At 42.7% G+C, this 21,456-nt stretch overlaps 2 pseudogenes; one reads left to right on the forward strand and one right to left on the reverse strand.

Annotated features, from left to right (window-relative positions):
• LOC134338864 (histone H2A type 1-like) overlaps positions 1 to 21,456 on the forward strand; it is a 597,857-nt pseudogene that overhangs the window by 175,339 nt on the left and 401,062 nt on the right.
• LOC134339083 (histone H2A-like) overlaps positions 1 to 21,456 on the reverse strand; it is a 211,734-nt pseudogene that overhangs the window by 126,510 nt on the left and 63,768 nt on the right.

Below are 21,456 nucleotides of genomic sequence, written 5' to 3' on the forward strand. Positions count from 1 at the left end.
ATGCCATCAGGTTGGAAGCCGAGAGTGGTGGGAGTATGGAATGAGCTGCCAGACGAGGTGGTAAATACGGGTTCTTTTTTTTAACATTTAAGAATAAATTGGATAGATACATGGATGGGAGGTGTATGGAGGGATATGGTACTTGTGCAGGTCAGTGGGACTAGGCAGAAAATGTTTCGGCACAGCCAAGAAGGGCCAAAAGACCTGTTTCTGTGCTGTAGTTTTTCTATGGTTTCTATGGTTTCTATGAGTGGCCACCGGAACATTGACTTTGTGAGTATTTCCCTGTTATGTGTTACTGACTGAACAGCAAGTCAGTCTGTTCTAATGAAGCGGGAACACAAAAAATAAGCCCTCTGTCATATTCATCCACTTACCATTGCGGGTGAAGCAGTGACGAGTGATTTAATAGAGACATGCAATCAAAGGGAAATGAAATATCCAACCGCCTTACCATTCAACGTTTACTCGATTTGTTTTCTTTTATCAGAGCGTTGCGGACTAACCATTCCTCTGAGCAGGAACACTTTCACGGCATGAAAACTAATAGAAGTTCATGCTTGTGAGGGGAGAAATATGTGCATAAAATGGAGAGACGGAGAGAGAGATGCGAATAGAGGGTAAGATAGTTAGGATATATACAGCTGCGCGAGCGCGCTTGTGTGTGTGTGTGTGTGTGTGTGTGTGTGTGTGTGTGTGTGTGCGCGCGCGCACATATAAAATCAGGTTCGTGAACACACATTATGCGGCAATTCGGCCATGGTACCGATGATATCTTCCTATGAGGAGGACGACAAACGGCACGAGGGTTATCAATGATTATGTATTCATTGTTGAATTTTATGTTTCTCGAGAATAAGCAATTACATTTTCTGGAAAGTGAGCGGTTTTTAACGATTGACTATCTCTCGACTGGGGTCTGAGATAGCTTGGGCTGGCAGGGGCAGTGTGATCGGTGTTGGCGATCATCATCGTCGGTCATACGCTTCTTCTGGCTGCTTTGATTAAAGGCGGATTTTTTTTATTGCGTCAGTTATGTGTCGGAGTAAGTAGCAACATTAGCGATGGATATGATGATGGAACTGCTTTTAACCTCGTGATTCTGAATATGGTCAGAGATAGGTCTGTTTATGCATTGACGTTCTCCGTGTAGTCTGTGATTGTTCCAGACAAGCAATGGTATTATAAATATATTCAGCGATTTGCTTCGAAAACGCGCGAGTTCTGTGTTTAATTTAGTGTAGAATAAGTTTGGAGAAAGAAACTGGATCTCTGATCACAGACGCGTTGCATAAATGCAGTCGAGGTAGTTTTGGAAAAACCCTCTCAATGAAGTGTACAGCTTCTGCAGGTCTTGAGTTTTCCTGCCTTGATCAGTCAACGTGCTTCAGAATCCATCCGACATATGAACGTGCAAACCTTCTTCCTCATATCCCTCTGCATCTTATAACCCTTTTGCACTAATCATTTGTTTAACACAGGACTCGTGATTCTGAACAGCCTGAGGTCCGTTGGCGAGGACGATCGGCCTCCAGCTGCACTGTGGTATATTTAGACCGAGGGGTCGGCGTTTGTTCACCACTGCCAGTTTATTTATAAGGATGACATAGAATTGGAAAGTGTAGGGTCTCTATAGTTTGCGTTAGGAAATAGCAAGGGTAAAAGGACCCTAATGGCAGTTGTATACATCCCTCCAAACAGCAGCCAGGATGTGAATTACAAATTACAGCAGGAGATAGAAAAGGCGTATCAGAAGGGCAATGTCATGATAATCGTTAGGGATTTTAACATGACAGTGGATTGGGAAACCAGGCCAGTATTTGGCCCTCAAGAGAGAGAATCGCCGAATGTCTTCGGATGTTTTTTTGGAACAGCTTGTTTTTGAACCCACCAGAGGATTGACTTTGCTGGATTGGGTGTTGTGCAATGATCCGGAGGTGATAAGAGAGCTTAAGATCAAGGAACCCTTAGGGAAAAGTGATCACAGGATGATCGAGTTCACTTTGAAATTTGTGAAGGAGAAACTAAATTCCAATGTGACGGTCTTTCAGTGGACTAAAAGAAATTACTATGGAATAAGAATGGAACTGGCCAAAGTTGACTGGAAAGGGACTCTTGCAGGAAGGTCAGCAGAGCAGCAATGGGTTGGAGTTTCTGCAATAAATGAGGGACGTGATAGCCAGATATATTACAAAGAAGAAGAAACATTCGAATGGAAGATGAACACTATTGTGGCTGACAATTAAGGTCAGAGCTAAAGTAAAAGCAAAAGTGCGGGCATACAAGGAAGCCAAAGCTGGTGGGAAGATAGAGGATTGGAAAGCTTTTAAAAAATCGCAGAAGGAAAAGAAGAAGATCATTAGGAAGGTAAAAAATGAATTATGAAAGGACACTTGCGACAAATATCAAAGAAGCTGCTAAAATAATTTTTAAGTATACAAACGTAAAAGAGAGTTGAGGGTAAATATAGGACCAAGAGAAAATGACGCTAAAGATATTGTAATGAGAGCCACAGAGATGGCAGAGGAACTGAATGCGTCTTTCGCATCAGTCGTCACATTGGAAGACATCTATAGTATACCGGACAACTAAGAGTGTCAGGGAAGTGAAATATGTGCAGTGAAAATTACGACTGGGAATGTGCTCAAGAAGCTTAATGATCTGACGGTGGATAAATCACCTGCACCTGATAGAATGCACTCTTGGGTTCTGAAGGAAGTAGCTGGAAAAATTGCTGGGATATTAACAATAATCTTTCAAGAAGCGATGGATTCTGGCTTTGTGCTGGATGACTGGAAAATTGCAAATATTTCTCCTCTACTTAAGAAGGGTGGGAGGGTGCAGAAAGGAAACTATAGACCTGTTAGCATGACATCAGTGGTTGGGAAGTTGTTGGAATCGATAGATAGGGATGAGAGTACGGAGTACCTGGAGGCACATGACAAGATAGGCCAAAGCTAGCATAGTTTCCTGAAAGGAAAATCCTGCCTGCCTAACCTACATCAATTTTTTGAGGAAATTGCAAGTGGGTAGACAAAGGTGAAGCAGTAGAAATGGTGTACTTGGATTTTCAGAAGGCCTTTGACAAGGTGCCGTAAATGAGGCTGCTTAGCAAGATAAGAGCCCATGAAATTACAGGGAAGTTGTCAGCACGGGTGGAACATTGGCTGATCGGCAGAACACAGTGAGTGGGAATAAAGGGATCGTATTCAGGCCGGCTTCCGGTTACCAGTGGAGTTCCAGAGGAGTCGGTGTTGGGAACGCTGTTTTTTTTTATGATGTATGTCAATGATTTGGACTATGGGATTAATGGATTTGTGGCTAAATTTCCCGCTGATAAAACATAGGTGGAGGAGAGTGTCGTGTTGAGGAAACCGAGAGATGCAGAGATATTTAGATAGTTTCAGAGAATGGGCAAAGAAGTGGCAAATGAAACGGAATGTTGGAAAGTCTATGGTCATGCACTTTGGTGGAAGAAATAAACGGGCAGACTGCTATGGAGATGGGCAAAAAATCAAAATGCTGAACTGCAAAGGGACTTGGGAGTCCTGGTGCAAGACACCCGAGAGGTTAACCTCCAGTTTGAGTCGGTGATGAAGAAGGCGAATGCAATTTTGGCATTGTTTTCTAGAGGTATAGAATATAAGAGCATGGATATGATGTTGAGGCTCTATAAGGCACTCGTGAGACCACACTTGAAGTGTTGTGAGGAGTTGGGCCCCCTATTTTAGAAATGTTATACTGACATTGGAGAGCGTCCAGGGAAAATTTATGAGAATAATTGTAGTATTGAAAGGGTTATCATATGAAGAACGTCTGGCAGCTATTGGGCTGTATTCCTTGGAGTATAGGAGAACGAGGGGCGGATTTCGTAGTAACATTCCGAATATTAAAAGGCCTGAACAGATTAGATTTGGCAAATTAATTTTTCATGGTAGGAGAGACTAGGAGAACAGGACACGACTTCAGGATTGAAGGACGTCCATTTAGAACAGAGATGCGGAGAAATTACTTCCGTCAGAGGGTGGTAAATCTGTGGAATTTGTTTCAACAAGCAGCTGTGGAAGCCAAGTCACTGGGTGCTTTTCAAGCAGAGATAGATAGATTTTTGATTAGCCAGGACATCAAAGGTTTTGGAGAGAACACGGGGAGTGAGGAATACTGGAAGAATTAGACCAGCCCATGATTGAATGGCGGAGCAGACTCGATGGGATGAATGGCTTACTTCTGCTCCTGTATCTTTTCGTCTTATGGTCTAACCACTGTATGTGCAGGATATTACAGTTACTTCTACGGTGTGTCTTTCGAATTGCTTATTTACTTATTTCTTATTTACTTATCCATCCATTCAGATAGCTATCTATTTATTTATTTGTTTGTTTACTTTTGCTTTCTCTGTTTTGTTCCTTATGCGTGTTGTACTTTTTTTCTGCCGCACCCTATCTGGAGTAACCATCACTTTGTTCTCCTTGACAGTCGTATCCTAAAAAATTACAACAATCTTGAATCTTGAGTCTTGAATCCTTCAATCTTGGAGTGTTGTCTCTTTTGGTCCTGTAAAATGTTTGACCCTTTCAGCACCTTCCCATAATCTAATTTGATTAAAATGATACGGAGTGTAATTTCTCCTCATTTGAGCTCGTTTATACTGCACCCGTGAACACTAAAACATTGCCTGCTGAGAATCAGAAGCAAAATAACCTCATCGAAATTGCATTACTACGTTGTGCAATCTCTTCGCTGTTTCTCCCACCTCTCAGAAAGTGCAGAGATGTAACCGCATACAACTCTGAAAAATCTCCGTATAAACAAGAGCAAAAAAAAAACAAAAGAATGAATGAAAGTGCACACAACAGGACGGACATAACTAATGTGCAAAAGCAAGTATACTGTGCAAATACAAAAAGAATGTGAACTGATCAGAATAGCAACAATAATAATAATGATAAACAAAGTACACACAACCAAAGCTAAATAAAAACACAATCCAGACGAATTAAATAATAAGTACAGAGAAAAAGTTGAATAATGGAACTGCATGTCCCTCCATGAAATACATCACCACGGTCTGAACAGACTTGATCTCAAAAAGAACGGGTCGAATGCCCGGCCCAGAGACGGAGACCTTTTCATAGAAAGGGAATGGTTTCTTATGAGCAATAGAGGACCAGTGTAAGACACACACACCAAAGGACTATACACAATTAAGGACCAACGCATTGGAGATGATAAATGCAGACAATGTCAAGATAAACTAGAAGCAATCCGACAAACGATAGGACCCTGCAGCAGTTTAACTCAATTTTATTACTTACACAGACTCAATCAAATGGCAAACGTCAATAACGAAAAGCTTACATTGAAATGCAAACTCAAAAAATAAACTAAATTTTGACACTGAGCTACGCAGGCATGAAAGGTATCAATGGTTGAATTTAAGACGCATAGGAAATATAGATATTATACAGCTTCAAAACCTTACTCTTCGTAGACATCCATGAAATAGAGCAACAACGCCAAGAATGAAGGGCAGAAAAAATTACAACCCGAAAACTCCCCTCCCGCCTACCATATACAAGCAGCACAATAAGATTCAACCCTTCCGCCTCTCTCCACTTGCTCCAGATAAAGCATCAACCATAGACCACAAACCATGAAAGCAAACCTTCCGGAGACCATGATGCAGAGTCTATAAACAGCTATCGTCCATTCAAACACTTCAACTTCTCTGACAGGCGCTCTCTCTCTTGCACTCACCTGCGAGGGAGGGAGGGAGGGAGAGAGATAGAGAGAGAGAGAGAGAGAGAGAGAGAGAGAGAGAGAGAGAGAGAGAGAGAGAGAGAGACTACTCGAGTGGAGGGGACTCTGACGGATGCGCACAAAGCCCACTATGTCGGTGTTCCAATCTCCCGCGACGTTTCAGTCGGTGACATCGGCGAGTAACTGCGTCGGCCTCAGGGCCGGAACTCTATGGCGCTCATCTTCCAGGCCGCACCTGGAGACATCGAAAAATCAGGCCGATCTGCGAGATCAGAAAGCGAGAAACTACTACCCATGAGGAAGTAGGCTGAGTTGGAGCTGTAGATCACCGACTCCGGAACGACGTCAGCCTCCTTGAAAAGGAATTTAAAAAAGACATGAGAAGAGATGAGTTCACCTGTTTCGTCCAGGTCCACAAAAACCTCTGACGCCATTTTAGATCCTTCCGCTCCAGTTGCAGTGAGGATGGCAAAATGTACTTCAAATATGGAATTATGTATGAGGGTGCTGAATATTGGGACGGAATCCAAGAGTACGAATAGTTAACGTTTCCCCAAATTTTGTATATTTCCCTTTAAGAGGGAACACAGAGGTAACTTCGCTTAAGAAATAATGAATGGAGGACGACCTCATCAGCCTGGTAACCACATCGCAAATGCACATAAATTTGGCTTGGCCCTGTGTTTTGAAAGGAATGACAGGAGCGTAAGATGAAAATTGCCCATTTAAAACATTGTCCTGAATGGCACCTTAACTCCTGGCAATGTAGACCCATTGGTTGTAAGACTATAAGGTACAGAAGCAGAATTAGTTCATTCAACCCTTCGAGTCTGGTCCGCCTTTCCATCATGGCTAATCCGAGATCACACTCAACCCCATACACCTGCCTTCTCTCCATATCCTTTGATGCCTTGACCAATCGGGAAACTGTTTACAGCAGCTTTAAATATACACACCTCCACCGCAGTCTGTCGCAAAGTAATCCGCAGATTCTCTACTCTCTGGCTAAAAAGGAGTAGTCCCCTTACCTCTGTTCTAATAGAACTGCCTTTAACTCTGTTCGAACAGTACTCACTTTACCTCTGTTCCAATAGTACTCCCCTTATCTCTGTCCTAATAGTACCCTCCTTACCTCTGTCCTAAAAAGTTCACCCGTCACTTTTGAGGCAGTGGCATCTAGTTCTGGATACACCCACCACAGGGAACATCCCCCTACATGTACTTTCAACATTCAGTAAGTTTCAATGAGATCATTATTGCGCAAGTACTCCGAAATCTTATCCTTACTAATAGACTCCAACACATTCTCAATCACTGTGTTTTGGATAACTGTTCTATATTCCTTCCGTTGGCCTTCCTCCCATCTTACAGCGTGGATTGACATTTGCAATCTTCCAATCCCCCGCTACCATGCCACAATCAAGTGATTCTTGAAATATAATGACCAATGCATCGACTATCTCTTCAGCAACTTCTCATTGGTCTCTGGAATGCAGTCCATCTAGTCCAGGTGACTGATTCAACTTAAGACCTTTTAGCTTGGTTTGCACGTTTCCGTTCGTAATATCAATGGCACTCACTTCTGCTCCCTGACACTCACAGACCTCTGAAACACAGCTAGTGTCTTCCACATTGAAGACCGATGCAAAGTACTCATTAGGTTCATGCGCCATTTCTTTGTCTGTCATTACTACGTCTCCAGCATTATGTTCCAGTGGTCCAATATGAACTCTCACTTTCCTTTTACTCTTTACATAACTGAAAACAATTTTCAGTATCCTCCATGGCTAGTTTGCCCTTATATTTCATCATTTTCCTTCTTATAGCTTTTTCAATTGCCCTTCGTTGGATTTCAAAAGCTTCCAAATCATTAGACATCCCACTCACATTTGCTACCTTACATGCCCTTGTCCTTGGCTTTGATGCAGTTCTTTACTTCTCTTGTCAGCTAATGTTGTCTCCTCCCGGTATTTGAGAACTTAGTCCTCTGTGGGGCATATCTATCCTGCGCCTTGTGAACTATTTCCAGAAACGTCAGACATTTCTGCTCTGCCGTCATCCTCGCCATTTTCCTCCTCCAATCCATGTGGGAAAGCTCCGAACTCATGCCTCCGTAATTCACTTTATTCTTTTGCAATACTGATACGTGTGACTTATGTATCTCCCTCTCAAATTACAGTATGAATTAAATCATAATATAATCATGCTTCCTAAGTGTTCCTTTACGTTAAGCTTCCTAATATGATCTGGGTTATTACAGACCACCCAATCTAAAATAGCCTTTTCCCGAGTAGGCTCACGGACAAACTGCTATTTAAAAGTCATCTGGGAAGCAATCAATAACTGTCCTCTCTTGCAGTTTGACACCAACCTGATTTTCCCAATCGCCTTGCATACTGAAGTACCCCATTACAATGGTGACATTATCTTTATTACGTGCCTTTTCCTACTTCCAATCCCAGCCCCTCATCTTGGCTACTATTTGGTGGCCGTATAATAATTCCCATAATTTTGTTTACGCTTGCAGTTTCTTAACCTCACCCGCAAAGATTCCAAATTCAATGCAAGACTGCTAGAAGCATCAGGAACAAAGATGATGAACTGGGAGCTTGGATAAATACATGGGATTATGATGTAGTGGCCATTACAGAGACTTGGCTGGCCCCAGGACAGCAGTGGATTCTCAATATTCCTGGATTTCAGTGCTTTAAAAGGGATAGAAAGAGCGTAAAAAAAGGGAGGAGGTGCGGCATTACTGCTCAGGGATACTATTACAGTTACAAAAAGGTTGGGTAATGTAGCAGGATCCTCTTTTGAGTCAATATGGGTGGAAGTCAGGAAGAGGAAGGGAGCAGTTACTCTATTGGGGGTATTCTATAGGCCCCTGGTAACAGCAGAGATACAGAGGAGCAGATTAGGAGGCAGATTTTGGAAAGGTGCAAAAAATAACAGGGTTGTTATCATGGGTGACTTTAACTTCCCTAATATTGATTGGCACCTGATTTGTTCCAAGAGTTTAGATGGTGCAGAGTTTGTTAAGTGTGTCCAGGACGGATTCCTGTCACTGTAGGTGGACTAGCCGACTAGGGGGAATGCCATTCTGGATCTAATACTAGGTAGTGAACCGGGTCAGGTCACTGATCTCTCAGTGGGTGAGCATCTGGGGGACAGTGACCACCGCTCCCTGGCCTTTAGCATTATCATGAAAGTCAGAGAGCCGAAAGTCATAGAGCTGCAACTCCACTGCCAGAACACGATCTCTAAGGAGTTGTATCTGGATGCACCTGGTGGAGATGTGACCATGGAGGAGATTCGTAGGCTCCCGGAAATACCACAACTGATACCCAGAATAGAACACTGGTCCTGCAGACATACCCGCAATTTCTTCAGAGTTAAATAAGAAGAAAAAAAAAATAAATAAGATATAAGGAAAAAACTTACCAGGAACGCATTGTCCCTTCTACAGCCTGCGGTCTGCAGAGCCTGTTCTATCGTCCCCTCGGGTTTTAAAGCTGTCTTTCTTGCCCTGAGTAGAATGTTCAAATAGCCAGTGAATCGGTTGGCCGTCCATCTATATGATAACGGTTGAACAGCAATATATCGATAGATGAGCGGTGGCAACAAGCAGTAGTAATAAATTGTTGATAGTCGGACTGGGATAACTTCTATGGGAGCAACGAAAGCGCAGCAGTTAGCGGGACAGTATTACAGACTTGAGGGGCCTGTTCCACGATGCATCGTGAAATAAACAAAGTAACTAAATAATAGAAAATGACTATCGCCTAAGCGCTGTCAACTACAGATGCAGACCGTTCAGTGAGCGTGAGGTTTTTGTGTTAAAATCAAAGTGGAATCGGCTCATTTCACGAGCACCCGAACGTGACCTAATAAAATATCGCTCACAATCGAATCACGTATTAATTGCGTGATGACTCATTTCCGTCCACGTAATTAACTTCTGTATGCTAAACCAGAAAAGGCCCCAATTATCCTTACCTTTCGCCTCCTACCACTCAAGTAATATTTACTTATTTATTTTAATCTGTGTTAGACGAGGAGTAGGACCCTTTGTCTATGCCATCTTTCCACGGGTCTTACGTTGAGCACCTTGCCAACGGCCTTCTGAAAATTCAAGTAAACAATATCCATGGAATCTCCTAGGTCTATCATTCAGGTTATTTCCTCAAATAATTTCTCTAGGTTTGTCTCACAAGATTTCCCCTGAAGGAAACCATGCTCACTTCCGGGATCGCTCTGACGGGCAATCACTACTGTCTCCATCAGCACTAAATATATAGGTTTAGGTGAGGAACCAAATCTGCATGTAATACTCACGCCATTGTTCAGAAAGGACACATATAATTCTGCTTAAATGTGTAGATGCCACCATTTAATCAGAGCAGCAGGTTATTTGGAACAACTGAAAGAACAAGAACTAAACCAGAGAATTGCTGAGATGCCTGTAGTTTATTTGGGACGTCATGCTGCTTAATCAGATCAAAGCTTAGTGGTCACAATATGTTCCAAGTAAGCGGAACTCGTTGCACTTTGATTTCTACTACAACTTTCTTGTATCAGAGAATAAAATATTTCTACCTATATTTCTGATGGTCCAATAAATCTGTTGCCTCTCTGCATGCTGTATTGGACAAAGAAAAAAAGCCAGTGAAACTTCACGATGTCTCAGAATCAACATTCGCCAAACCATTCCAAAATGTATTCTTCGACAGAATGTTCAGTATTCTGCGTTGTTTTCAGAAGTGGATATACTCTCTGTCTTACACATTGTAAACTATTGCCAGTCGTGGTCTATGCCAATCTATTCGTCAAAACAAAATTTCAGGAATCCCCTTTATGTCGTCACAGCTATTCTCATTTCCACTTCCAACGCGAGCGATTAAAACCCTTTGGATTATTTTGAACTGATCTGAATCAGAACACCACAATCTCTCAAAAAGCAACTGATGATGCCTCATAGCCTTCGGTACCGGGTTCCACCTTGAATTCCAGCGCTGCCTTTGTGCAATTTCAACTGTTCCCATGCTTCAATTTCCTCTCACATTTCAATTGAGAAGCAGAGGGTGCTGTAGATCCCTCTCACTCGCATCGAACCCTATTTATGACAACCCTGGAATAATGTCCAATCTGCAATTCTACAAATGGGGAAGCATTGCAAACACTCAGCCGCTCAGTCAGTAACAATGGATATTGAAAGAAGATCGACATTTCAGACCAGATCCATTCCCACAGGTGCCGACGGACCTCCTGAGTGATTCTAGCATTTTCCAGATACCCCTTTGCTGTGCATTACATGTGATCTGCTTTTTCTCTTCCCTCAGATTTCTAACTGAGAGTCAGGCATACGTTTTCTGAAGTATTCGCAATTTCTGAAGTATTCGACTCCTTTTGTTGAGAAATCGCAATGCTAATTCCTGGTATTGGATCCTGAACACAGTTCACAGTGTACTCACAAGATTGCGAGCACGTTGCAAGGTCACTTTCGTTCTAATAAGATCACATGCTCGCTGAACGTCATAAACCGACAAATAAAATACAATTAAAATCTCGTGGAAATCTAGATGTCACACAGTACTTACACACGATATTGTCATTGGGACCGAACTTTGCAGGCGGAGCTGCCCTGAAAGGAACATAAATTTGCAAGTCAACTTATTTTATTTACGAAATACTGCAAATATATTGAAGGTAGCGGGAAAGAAATTGCAGGAGATCTATCTGGTTGAAATGTGGACTGCACGATTACTGCGTTGTCCCCAACAGCACAGATGTGTTTAAACAGAATTAGCGTATAATTGTGAACGTTGGTGGAAGAATGGAAGTGCGGTACATTTTATAAATGGCGAATGATTTGTGGGTCACTGTTTTGCGTGCCCGAGTTTACCCTATGACTATGGTGAAATGCAAAGAATTAGAGTACGGATATTGTCTAGACAAGTATGATGGATGGGAAGAGTAAAAGTATGGCAGTCACTGTCATCACCGAGGTCTCATCACAGATGAAGCTCCAGTTAGCTGTATACTGTTTACGTTGTTAACTTGTGAGGTAAAAGTAGCTTATTATTTGCGAATTTATTTGTGGTAAAGTGTGATTTATATGTGTTATGCGTGAGTTACAGTGTACAGTATGTACTGCACTGTCCACCTTGTTCCAGAGGAACATTGTTTCATTTGGCGGGATACATGAACATAGTTGAAATGACAATACTTTATACTTTATACTTTATTGTCGCCAAACAATTGGTACTTGAACGTACAATCATCGCAGCGATATTCGCTTCTGCGCTTTCCACTCCCTGGATTACAAATATTAAATGTTAAAAATAGTAGAAATAAGTAAAAATTATAAATCATAAATAGAAAATAGAAAAATGGAAGGTAAAGTAGTGCAAAATAACTGAGAGGCAGGTCCGGATATTTGGAGGGTACGGCCCAGATCCAGGTCAGGTTCTGTTCAGCAGTCTTATCACAGTTGGAAAGAACCTGTTCCCAAATATGGCCGTGCGAGTCATCAAGCTCCTCAGCCTTCTCCCGGAGGGAAGAGGAACGAAAAGTGTGTTGGCTGGGTGGGTCGTCTCCTTGATTATTCTGGCAGCACTGCTCCGACAGCGTCCGGTGTAAAGTGAGAAAAAACAATAAACTTGAACTTGAACTTGACTTGAACTTGGGATGACACGGAGAATACTCTCAATATCAGCCAGTAAGGCATGGACAATTCTGACTTCAGTCAATCGATGTAAGACCTTTCTCGCTTTTAAAAACTGGAATCGAATGAGGAAACGACATGGCGGCCACAGGTGTACCATATCAGATCAAGGCGGGAAGAGGACGAGGAAAGATTGTGGTTTGTAAAGTGGAGGTAGGGAGAGGTCAAATAGTACTAAGAGCTAAATGGGGAATAAAATGAATTAAAGAGAAAAGGTGAAAGTACATAAAGATCTCACAAAGGAAAGAAAAGCAACACAAACTGGGAAGGCAACTATTGAAGATAATCAACAAAAATTGATTATAAACCGTATCGGATCGATTGTGAGAATGTAGTGAGTGTGCATGCGGACGAACGATCGTGCAGTCTATCGATTGGGTCTCCTATGTGCGGGAAGTATTTTGTTTTGTTTGCCGATCTTCAAGTGTGTATGTCTTTCGTTTCGGCGGATACGTTTCGTGAATCTCATACCCTGCCTAAGGTGTCCATCGTGTACTGTCACTAACATGACCGAATGTAAATGTTGAATCACACTGCTCCGTTGCCGTTATTACCCCGCGGAAACGCGTCAATAGGGGCTCGTGTGGAACATTTAATAGATTTGGAGAGATCCTTGGGGAGCTGCTACTGGGGACAATGATCAAACAGGAAATCATTTGCGTCATAATACACCTGGACAATTGACATTCCTGAGTATCGGGTAAATGTGTTCCCAGATGATGATCAGAATTCTAAAACATTCCCCAATATTTGAATATGAATGTTATTTCCATTGAGTTCTGCCGAAATCATGTTCTCACCTCAATTCTCCGCGGCCACTACACTTCCCTGTAAATTGTAACGTGGTTTTAAACAGTTAACAACGATGCAATGAACAGCCTTATAGTAAACCGTATACTTGCATGGACATTTGCAATTTCTGCTTCTTGGCACAGAATAACAATTTGGCCAAATCTACATCTGTTTGATGCATACAAAAATGGCCCGTAAGGTGAGAACGAGGTTGAAATTAAAGTAACTAACATAAAAAGGGAATGGAGATAGAAATAGAGAGATAGAGGTAGATAGAGCGGGTGAGAGAGAGAGAGAGAGAGAGAGAGAGAGACAAGGTATATATGCAAGTGTGTGTGTATGTAAGAGAGATAGAAAGAGTGTGTGTGAGGTGCATGTATGTGTGTATGGGCGAGAGAGACAGGAAGAAAGTATATATGGTTCTAGTTGAGTGAGTGAGTGAGTGTGTGTGTGTGCGTGAGAGAGAGAGAGAGAAAGGGAGAAAGAGAGGAAGAGAGATGAGTGGAAAAATCTGAGAGTGAGTGAGAAGGTGTCTGTGTATGTGAGGGAAAGAGTGAACTTTGTGTGTGTGTGTGTGTGTGTGTGTGTGTGCTAGAGTTCCTAGAGAACTGATTGTAGATATCGGAAAGGATAATTCGAGTGCACACAATCCTCATGGAGGGATCAGAAGTGCAGAGTGTGAGCAACTTCAAATACTTGGGTATCAATATCTCTGAGGACCAAACTTGTACACAATATATTGGTGCAGCTAAATTTCACTCGGAGTTTGCGGAGATTTGGTTTGTCAACTGAAACACTGGAAACAAACTCACTGTGGAGAGCATCCTGACTGATTGCATAACGGTCTGTATGGGGGTGCGGTGGGGCAACTGCACAAGGTCGAAGTAAGTTGCAGAAACTGATATAATTAGTCAGGCGACGTCCATGATTAAGGACCCCACTATCCAGGACATGCCTCCTGCTCGTTGCACCCGCCTGGCACGAGGTAGAAAAGCCTGAAGGCACACGCTCGGCGATTCAGATTCTTCCCCCCTGCTATCCGATTCTAACTGGACATTGACCACACGAACACTATCTCACCACTTTTCTATTTCAGTTTTTGTTTCTCGCACTGTTCATTTTAACTTAGCTATTTAGTGGACACAAACACACACAAATATGTCTACGTATATTCTGTAATACAGTTTTTTCCTCTACATGTGTTTATCATGTATTTCATTGACTGCTGCCATAAAGTTCGAAAATTCCATGGCATACGCCCTCATGTTAAATCTCCTCCTCATATTAATTCTCCTGTAAATTCAACCTTTTATATTTCGCATGGCAGTTCATTATCTTTTGCCAATTAGGTCCACATTTAGGCAACGAGAGTTAGCCCGTTCCAAGAGGGATTAAAAAGACAAAAACTATTTTCCTCTTGCTTGCTGTACAGTTGGTTCACATTTGGTTGTGTCGCCTACCTTTTTTCCAGCAGTAAACGCCCAATATGCGAAGCATTAACATTAGGATCACGACGGGTAAAACTGGAATCCACTGCAGAATCGACCTTGCTAAAATAGATAAATAGGCAAGATTATGTCAGGGTAGTCGTGGCAGACATATGCTATCCGCAAGAGTTAAGGTGAGGCATCTGTTGAACAAAATTCAAAATTGTCTACATTCCTATCCGAGGTTGACTGTTAGTGCCGCTTTTTACAGGGTTCTGTAGTTTACAAAGAATATGCTGAAATATTTGATGTGCAAAAGATAAACTTCCACTTTTCGGGTTATATTTCATTCCCAAAGGATGTAAAATCTCACAACATTGTATTATGGCTCCATGTGTTCCTGTCATTTCTTTAACGAGTTTTCGTTTACTAAAAGGAAAATAGGTCGAAATTCCTGGTAACACGTTCTAGACTGCTGACGCACTTGTCGGTATCAAGAACATTCGATATAAAAGGAACTTTGTTATCAACCCAGTGACACCGCGTTAGAGAGAAAGTGGATGAAACCTGCGGACAGTCCAGTGGAGATATTACGGATATCAGGTTACATTATTTAGGCGTCAGCGGTGAATAGACCCTTCAGGCATTTGCAGTCAATTCGCCCAGCAACTCCGATACCCAGAGCTGCCGGAGCGTCGCACTAACTGCTACGCTACTGTGGCGGGAACGGGGAAAATAATGGTGGGGCTGGAGAGAAGATGAAAAAGAGAGGAGAGACGAAGGGCAAGACAGCAGTTTCAGCTGCAGGTTGAAAGCCGTCTAACCCCATGAAGAGTTAACTTCCCAGTTAGTTGGAGACCCAGAAGTTCAAGAAGATGCCAGAATATCCGCCCAGATAGTTCAATGTAAATGTTGTCATTTCTGGCGGGTGCCTGCGGTGTGATTTCACTGGTTTCAGTGGACCAGGTTAAGTCACTTCGAACGAGAAACTAAAAGATATATATTTTTTCGAATTTACGCCTTTCTAGAAGCTGTATGGCTGGTGTGAATAAACTCACCGTTTAAAGAGAGAAGCACAGGATTACTGGGCGCCGACATTAGATGCCTGTCTCCTTCCAATAGTTTATAGACACATGTGTAATTTCCGCTATTTCCTGGATCTACATTCTGGATGGTGAAAGTTGTCGATTTGTTCTGTGCATCTGCACTCTAGGGAACCGAGTCATTCAATCGAACGCCGTTCTTGTATAAGTAGAATGTTCCGACCGAGGTGCTTTTCGTGGCTGTGCAGTTAAATGTAATGTCTTCATCTTGAGAAACATGACTGGAGGCTCGTGATATGCTCGGTCTGGGCAGATCTATCAACGAAAGACAAAACACAGGGAAACCGAATTTAAAGTTCAAAAATCAAAGTATGTTTATTATCAAAGTATGTATACATTATACAACCTGGAGATTTGTCTTTTAATTGGGAGCCAGAAAACAAGAAACCCGAAATATCCCATTAGAAATAAAATACTGTCAAATAAAAGAGAGAAAATAAAAAAAAAGAATTCGTGCAATCCATAAGGGAAGCAATTAACTGCGACAAACAACTATTTCGATGAACCTAGATATGAGAACATGATATAGGAGTAAAATGAGATCATTTGGAACATAAATCTACTCCGCCATTGCAGGTTTATTATCCTTCTCATCACTATTCTGCTCCTCCACCATAACCTTTGACTCCTGTACTATTCAATAACCTACCGAGTCCTGCTTTAAATATACCCAAATGAATTGGCCTCCACAGACGACGGTGGAAATGAATACCTCAGATTCATCACCCTCTGGAAGAAGAAATACCTTCCCATCTCTGTTCAATAGGACCATCCTTCTACTCTGAGGCTGTGCCCTCTGGTCCAAGACTCTCCAATTTTGGGAAACAGCCTCTCCACATCCACTCTACGTAGGCCTTTCAAATTCCAATCCTTTCAATGAGACCGCGCACGTATCATCCTTAAAAACTCCAGTCTGTGGGACCCAGAGCCTCAAATGCTGCGTCTACGTTAACCCTTTATTTGCTGAATGTTTCACATAAAAAGCCATCGGAATATCTGCAATACCAGCAAATCCTTCCTCATATTTGCTCTCGAGTCTAGGACTCACCCTAGTCTCGCGTAAGAAATATCGTTTCCAAATATAATCTACTAGAACGTGCTTGTGATTATAGATTGATAGGTATCTGAGTAGCTAGGGCATCAAAGGTTATGGTGAGAAGGCGGAAGAATGGGACTAAATTGGAGAATGGATCAGCTCATGATAAAATGGCGGAGCAGACTCGATGGGCCGAATGGCCGACTTCTGCTCCTGTGTCTTATGGTCTTATAGCGTTCTTATTGATTACAGAAAATAACCAGATTTATTGTGGCTTGTGATGCAGGAAAACAAAAATCACTAGGACAGAAACACGCAAGCAGACAATTGTGGATGGCAATTAAACCAAACATTTAAGAATATTGGATTTAAGTTCGGAGCATGAGTGAGATTTAGTTATTGTAGGCATCCGCTAGTATCATGAGACCATGGATTTGCGCCTTGGAAGGTCTCCAGGGCGCAGGCCTGGGCAAGGTTGTATGGAAGAACAGCAGTTGCCCATGCTGCAAGTCTCCCCTCTCCACGGCAATGAAGTTGTCCAAGAGAAGGGCATTAGGACCCATAGAGTTTGGCAGCGGAGTCGTCGCGGAGCAATGTGTGGTTAAGTGCCTTGCTCAAGGACACACACGGTGCCTCAACCAAGGCTTGACTAGCGACCTTCAAATCACTAGACGAGCGGCTTGACGCAAAAGCAGAGCAGAGGAGACGGGTTGGCAACAAATGAAATCATTAGCTTCGGGTGGTGTCGGGGCGGGGGGAGTGGGATCAAAACAGGAGACGACAGAAGCGAACCACAACAGGTAACAGAGTAAACTTTATGCCGGAAGAGTGAAGATGAGGAACAACTTGTTGAAGCTGGATGGTTGGATGAGGGAATAAATAGGCTGCAGGTGATGAGCCCGGAATAAGTGGCAGGTGAATCCCATTAGCTGCGTGGAGACTGGGCGGGTTCTGCATTTGCAGGCTGGGAAATGGGAACGGGAGGTAACATTGTAGATATGGCATGGAAGCGCATGAAAATAGCCGGTAGAAACTGTTAACAGTCTTAGATTTTTAGCAGAGTCCAGAAAAATATAAAACGAGAAGTATAATGAATCTTGGGAGAGGATTTTCTAGTATTTCCCCTGAGAAGTCTTCTTCCATAAGAATAATGGCAGCAAGAAATCAGTGACTGTTAAGAGGTATAACTCTCTTCAGCAACTGCATGTTTATTCTAATATGCGCCCAATTTGCCTACCGGAGCAATAGGTCCACATCAGATGCCATGTCATTCATTGGCTCTTCACGCAACCCAAGAACATCTGAACAGCAAATTTGCACACATACGACTATCATCGACTACTACTCGGCCCTCAATACCATCATCCGCACAAAACTAATCAAGACCTCAAAGACCTTGGCCTCGTTGTGCAATTGCATCCTCGAGTTCTTCACTGTAGATCCGAGTTCAGATTGGCAACAACGGTTATTTTGTGCAGGGCCTATCAGCGGCTGCAAATAAGCTCGGCGAGCTAAATAGAAGTTTGCAAGGTATAAGCGGAGCGGCCATTGTTGGGCGTAGGCCAGTGACGAGAGTAGAAGCACCAGGCTTTTGCTCATTGAGGCTTCGGAGAAAGGGGGCTTCGGCGAGGTAAGAGACTCTGTGGGTTGAGTTAAGAAATGGGAAGGGTAAAAGGACCATAATGGCAGGTGTGTACAGGCCTCCAAATAGCAGCCAGGATGTGGATTACAAATTACAGCAGGAGGTAGAAAAGATGCCTCAGAAAGGCAATGTCATGGTAAGCGTTGGGGATCTTAACATGAAAGTGGTTTGGGAAAACCAGGTCAGTACTGCACCTCAAAAGAGAAAATTGGTAGAATGTCTAAGAGATGGCTTTTTAGAACAGTTGGTTGTTGACCCCACTAGTGGATCGGCAACGCTGGGTTATGCAATGATCCGGAGGTGATTAGAGAGCTTAAGTTTAAGGACACCTCAGGGAACAGTGATCACAATATGATCGAGTTTCTCATTGAAACTTGAGAGGGAAAAAAATAAAATCCAATGTGTCGGTATTTTAGTGGAATAAAGGAAATTACAATGGCATGCGAGAGGAATTGGCCGAAGTTAACTGGAAAGGGACAGCACAGCAGCAATGGCTGGGGCTTCGGCGAAGAATGAGGGAAGTGCAAGACAGATACATTCCAAAAAGAAGAAATTTTCAAAGGGAAAAAGGGCACTACCATGGCTAACAAGTGAAGCCAGAGCCAAAGTAAAAGCAAAAGAGAGGGCATGCAAGGAAGCCAGAGCTAGTGGGAAGATAGAGGATTGAGGCGCTTTTAAAACCTTGCAGAAAGAAGCTAAGAAGGTCATTCAGAAGGAAATGATGAATTTTGAGACGAAGCTGACGACTAATATCAAATAAGATACCAAAAGCGTTTTAAAATCTATCAAAGGTAAAAGAAAGTCGAGTGAAGATATAGGACCAATAGATAATGACGCTGGAGATATTATAATGAGAGAAGCAGAGATGGCAGAGGAACTGAATGTGCATTTTGCATCAGTCTTCGCAGTGGAAGAAGTCTGCTGTATACCGGACATTCAAGAGTGTCAGGGAAGTGAATTTTGTGGAGCTAAAATTACGACTGAGAAGGTGCTCAGGAAGCTTAATGGTCTGATGATGGATAAATCACCTGGACCTGATGGAATGCACCCTCGTGTTCCGAAGGAAGTATCTGGGGAGATTGCCGAGGCATTAACGATGATCTTTCAAGAACCGATAGATTCTACCATTTTGCCAGCTAACTGGAAAATTGCAAGTGTTACTCCAGTATTTAAGAAGGAGGAAGGCAGCAGAAAGGAAACTATAGACCTGTTAGCCTGACATCAGTGGTTGGGAAGCTTCTGAAATCAATTGTTCGGGATGAGATTATGGAGTACCTGGAGACACATGACAAGCTAGGCCAAAGCCAGCATAGTATCCTGAGAGGAAATTCCTACCTGATAAACCTACTGCAATTCTTTGAGGAATTTACAAGCAGGGTAGACAAAGGAGATGCAGTAGGCGTGGTGTACTTGGATTTTCAGAAAGCCTTTGACAAGGTGCCGCACATGAGGCTGCTTAGGAAGATGAGAGCCCATGGAATTACAGGGAAGTTACCAGCGTGGGTGGAGCGTCGGTTACCAGTTGAGTTCAACAGGACTCGGTGTTGGAACTGCTGCTTTATACGATTATGTCAATAATCGGACTACGGTTTTAATGGATTTGTGGCTAAATATACCGATGACACAAGAAGTGGTGGAGGAGCGGGTAATTCTGAGGAAACAGAGAGCTTTCAGAGAGACTTAGATAGTTTAGGGGAATGGGCAAAGAAGTAGCAAATGAAATACAATGTTGTAAAGTGTATGGTCATGCACTTTGAAGGAGCAAATAAACAGGCAGACTATTAGTTAGATGGAGAGAGAATTCCAAATGCAAAGACAGAAAGGGACTTGAGAGCCCTTGCATAAGAACACTGAAGTTTAACCTCCAGGTTTGGTCGGTTGTGAAGAAGGCGAATGTAATTTTGACGTCCATTTCTAGAGGTATAGAAAATTAGAGCAGTGATGTGATGTTGAGGATCTATAGGGCACCTGTGAGACCACAATTGGACTATTGTGTGCAGTTTTGGGCTTTTTAATTCAGAAAGCATATACTGACATTGGAGAGGGTTCAGAGAATATCCACGAGAATGATTCCAGGAATGAAAGGGTTACCGTATGAGGAACGTCTGGCCGTTCTTGGGCTGTATTCCCGGGAATTCAGGACGATGAGGTGGAATTTCAGAGAAAAATTCCGAGTGTTAAAAGGCCTGAACAGATTAGATATGGCAAAGTTATTTCCCATAGTACTGGATTTTATAGAACAAGAGGGCACGACTTCAGGATTGAAGAACTGAGATGCAGAGAAATTATTTTAGTCAGAGGGTGGTAAATCAATGGAATTTGTTGCCATGGGCGGCTGTGGAGGCCATGTCATTCGGTGTATTTAAGGCAGTGATTGATAGGTTCTTGATTAGCCAGTGCATCAAAGGGTATGAGGTGAAAGCAAGGGAGTGGGGATAATTGGAAGAATTGGATCAGCCCATTTTTAAATGGTGGAGCAGGCTCGATGGGGCGAATAGCCTACTTGTGCTCCTACTTCTTATGGTATTATGGTCTAACACAGCTGCAGCACAAGGCTATGAGCTTCGCCCCCGCTCGACACTCTTTACATTTATGACTGTATGGTTATGCGCAGCTTCAATGCCACATTCAAGTTTACTGACGATACCACTGTCGTGGAACGAAAGAAAGATGGTGATGAATTAGCATACAGGAGAGAGACTGAAAATATGGCTGAGGCGTATCATAACAACAAACTTATACAGGAGGAGGAAATCAGAGGTCTATGAGCCAGACCTCATCAGCCGATCAGGGGTGGAAAAGGTCAGCAATGTCACATTGCTCGGTTTTATTACTTCGGAGGACAGGACCTATTCGGGGCCTAACACGTAACTTTAATTACGAAGAAAGCACTGCAGCACCTCTACTTCCTTTGAATTCGCGAAGATTGGACGTTACATCTACAACTTTGGCGGTCTTCTGTTGATGTCTAG

This window comes from Mobula hypostoma, chromosome 28, assembly GCF_963921235.1.
Source record: "Mobula hypostoma chromosome 28, sMobHyp1.1, whole genome shotgun sequence".
NCBI lineage: Eukaryota > Metazoa > Chordata > Chondrichthyes > Myliobatiformes > Myliobatidae > Mobula > Mobula hypostoma.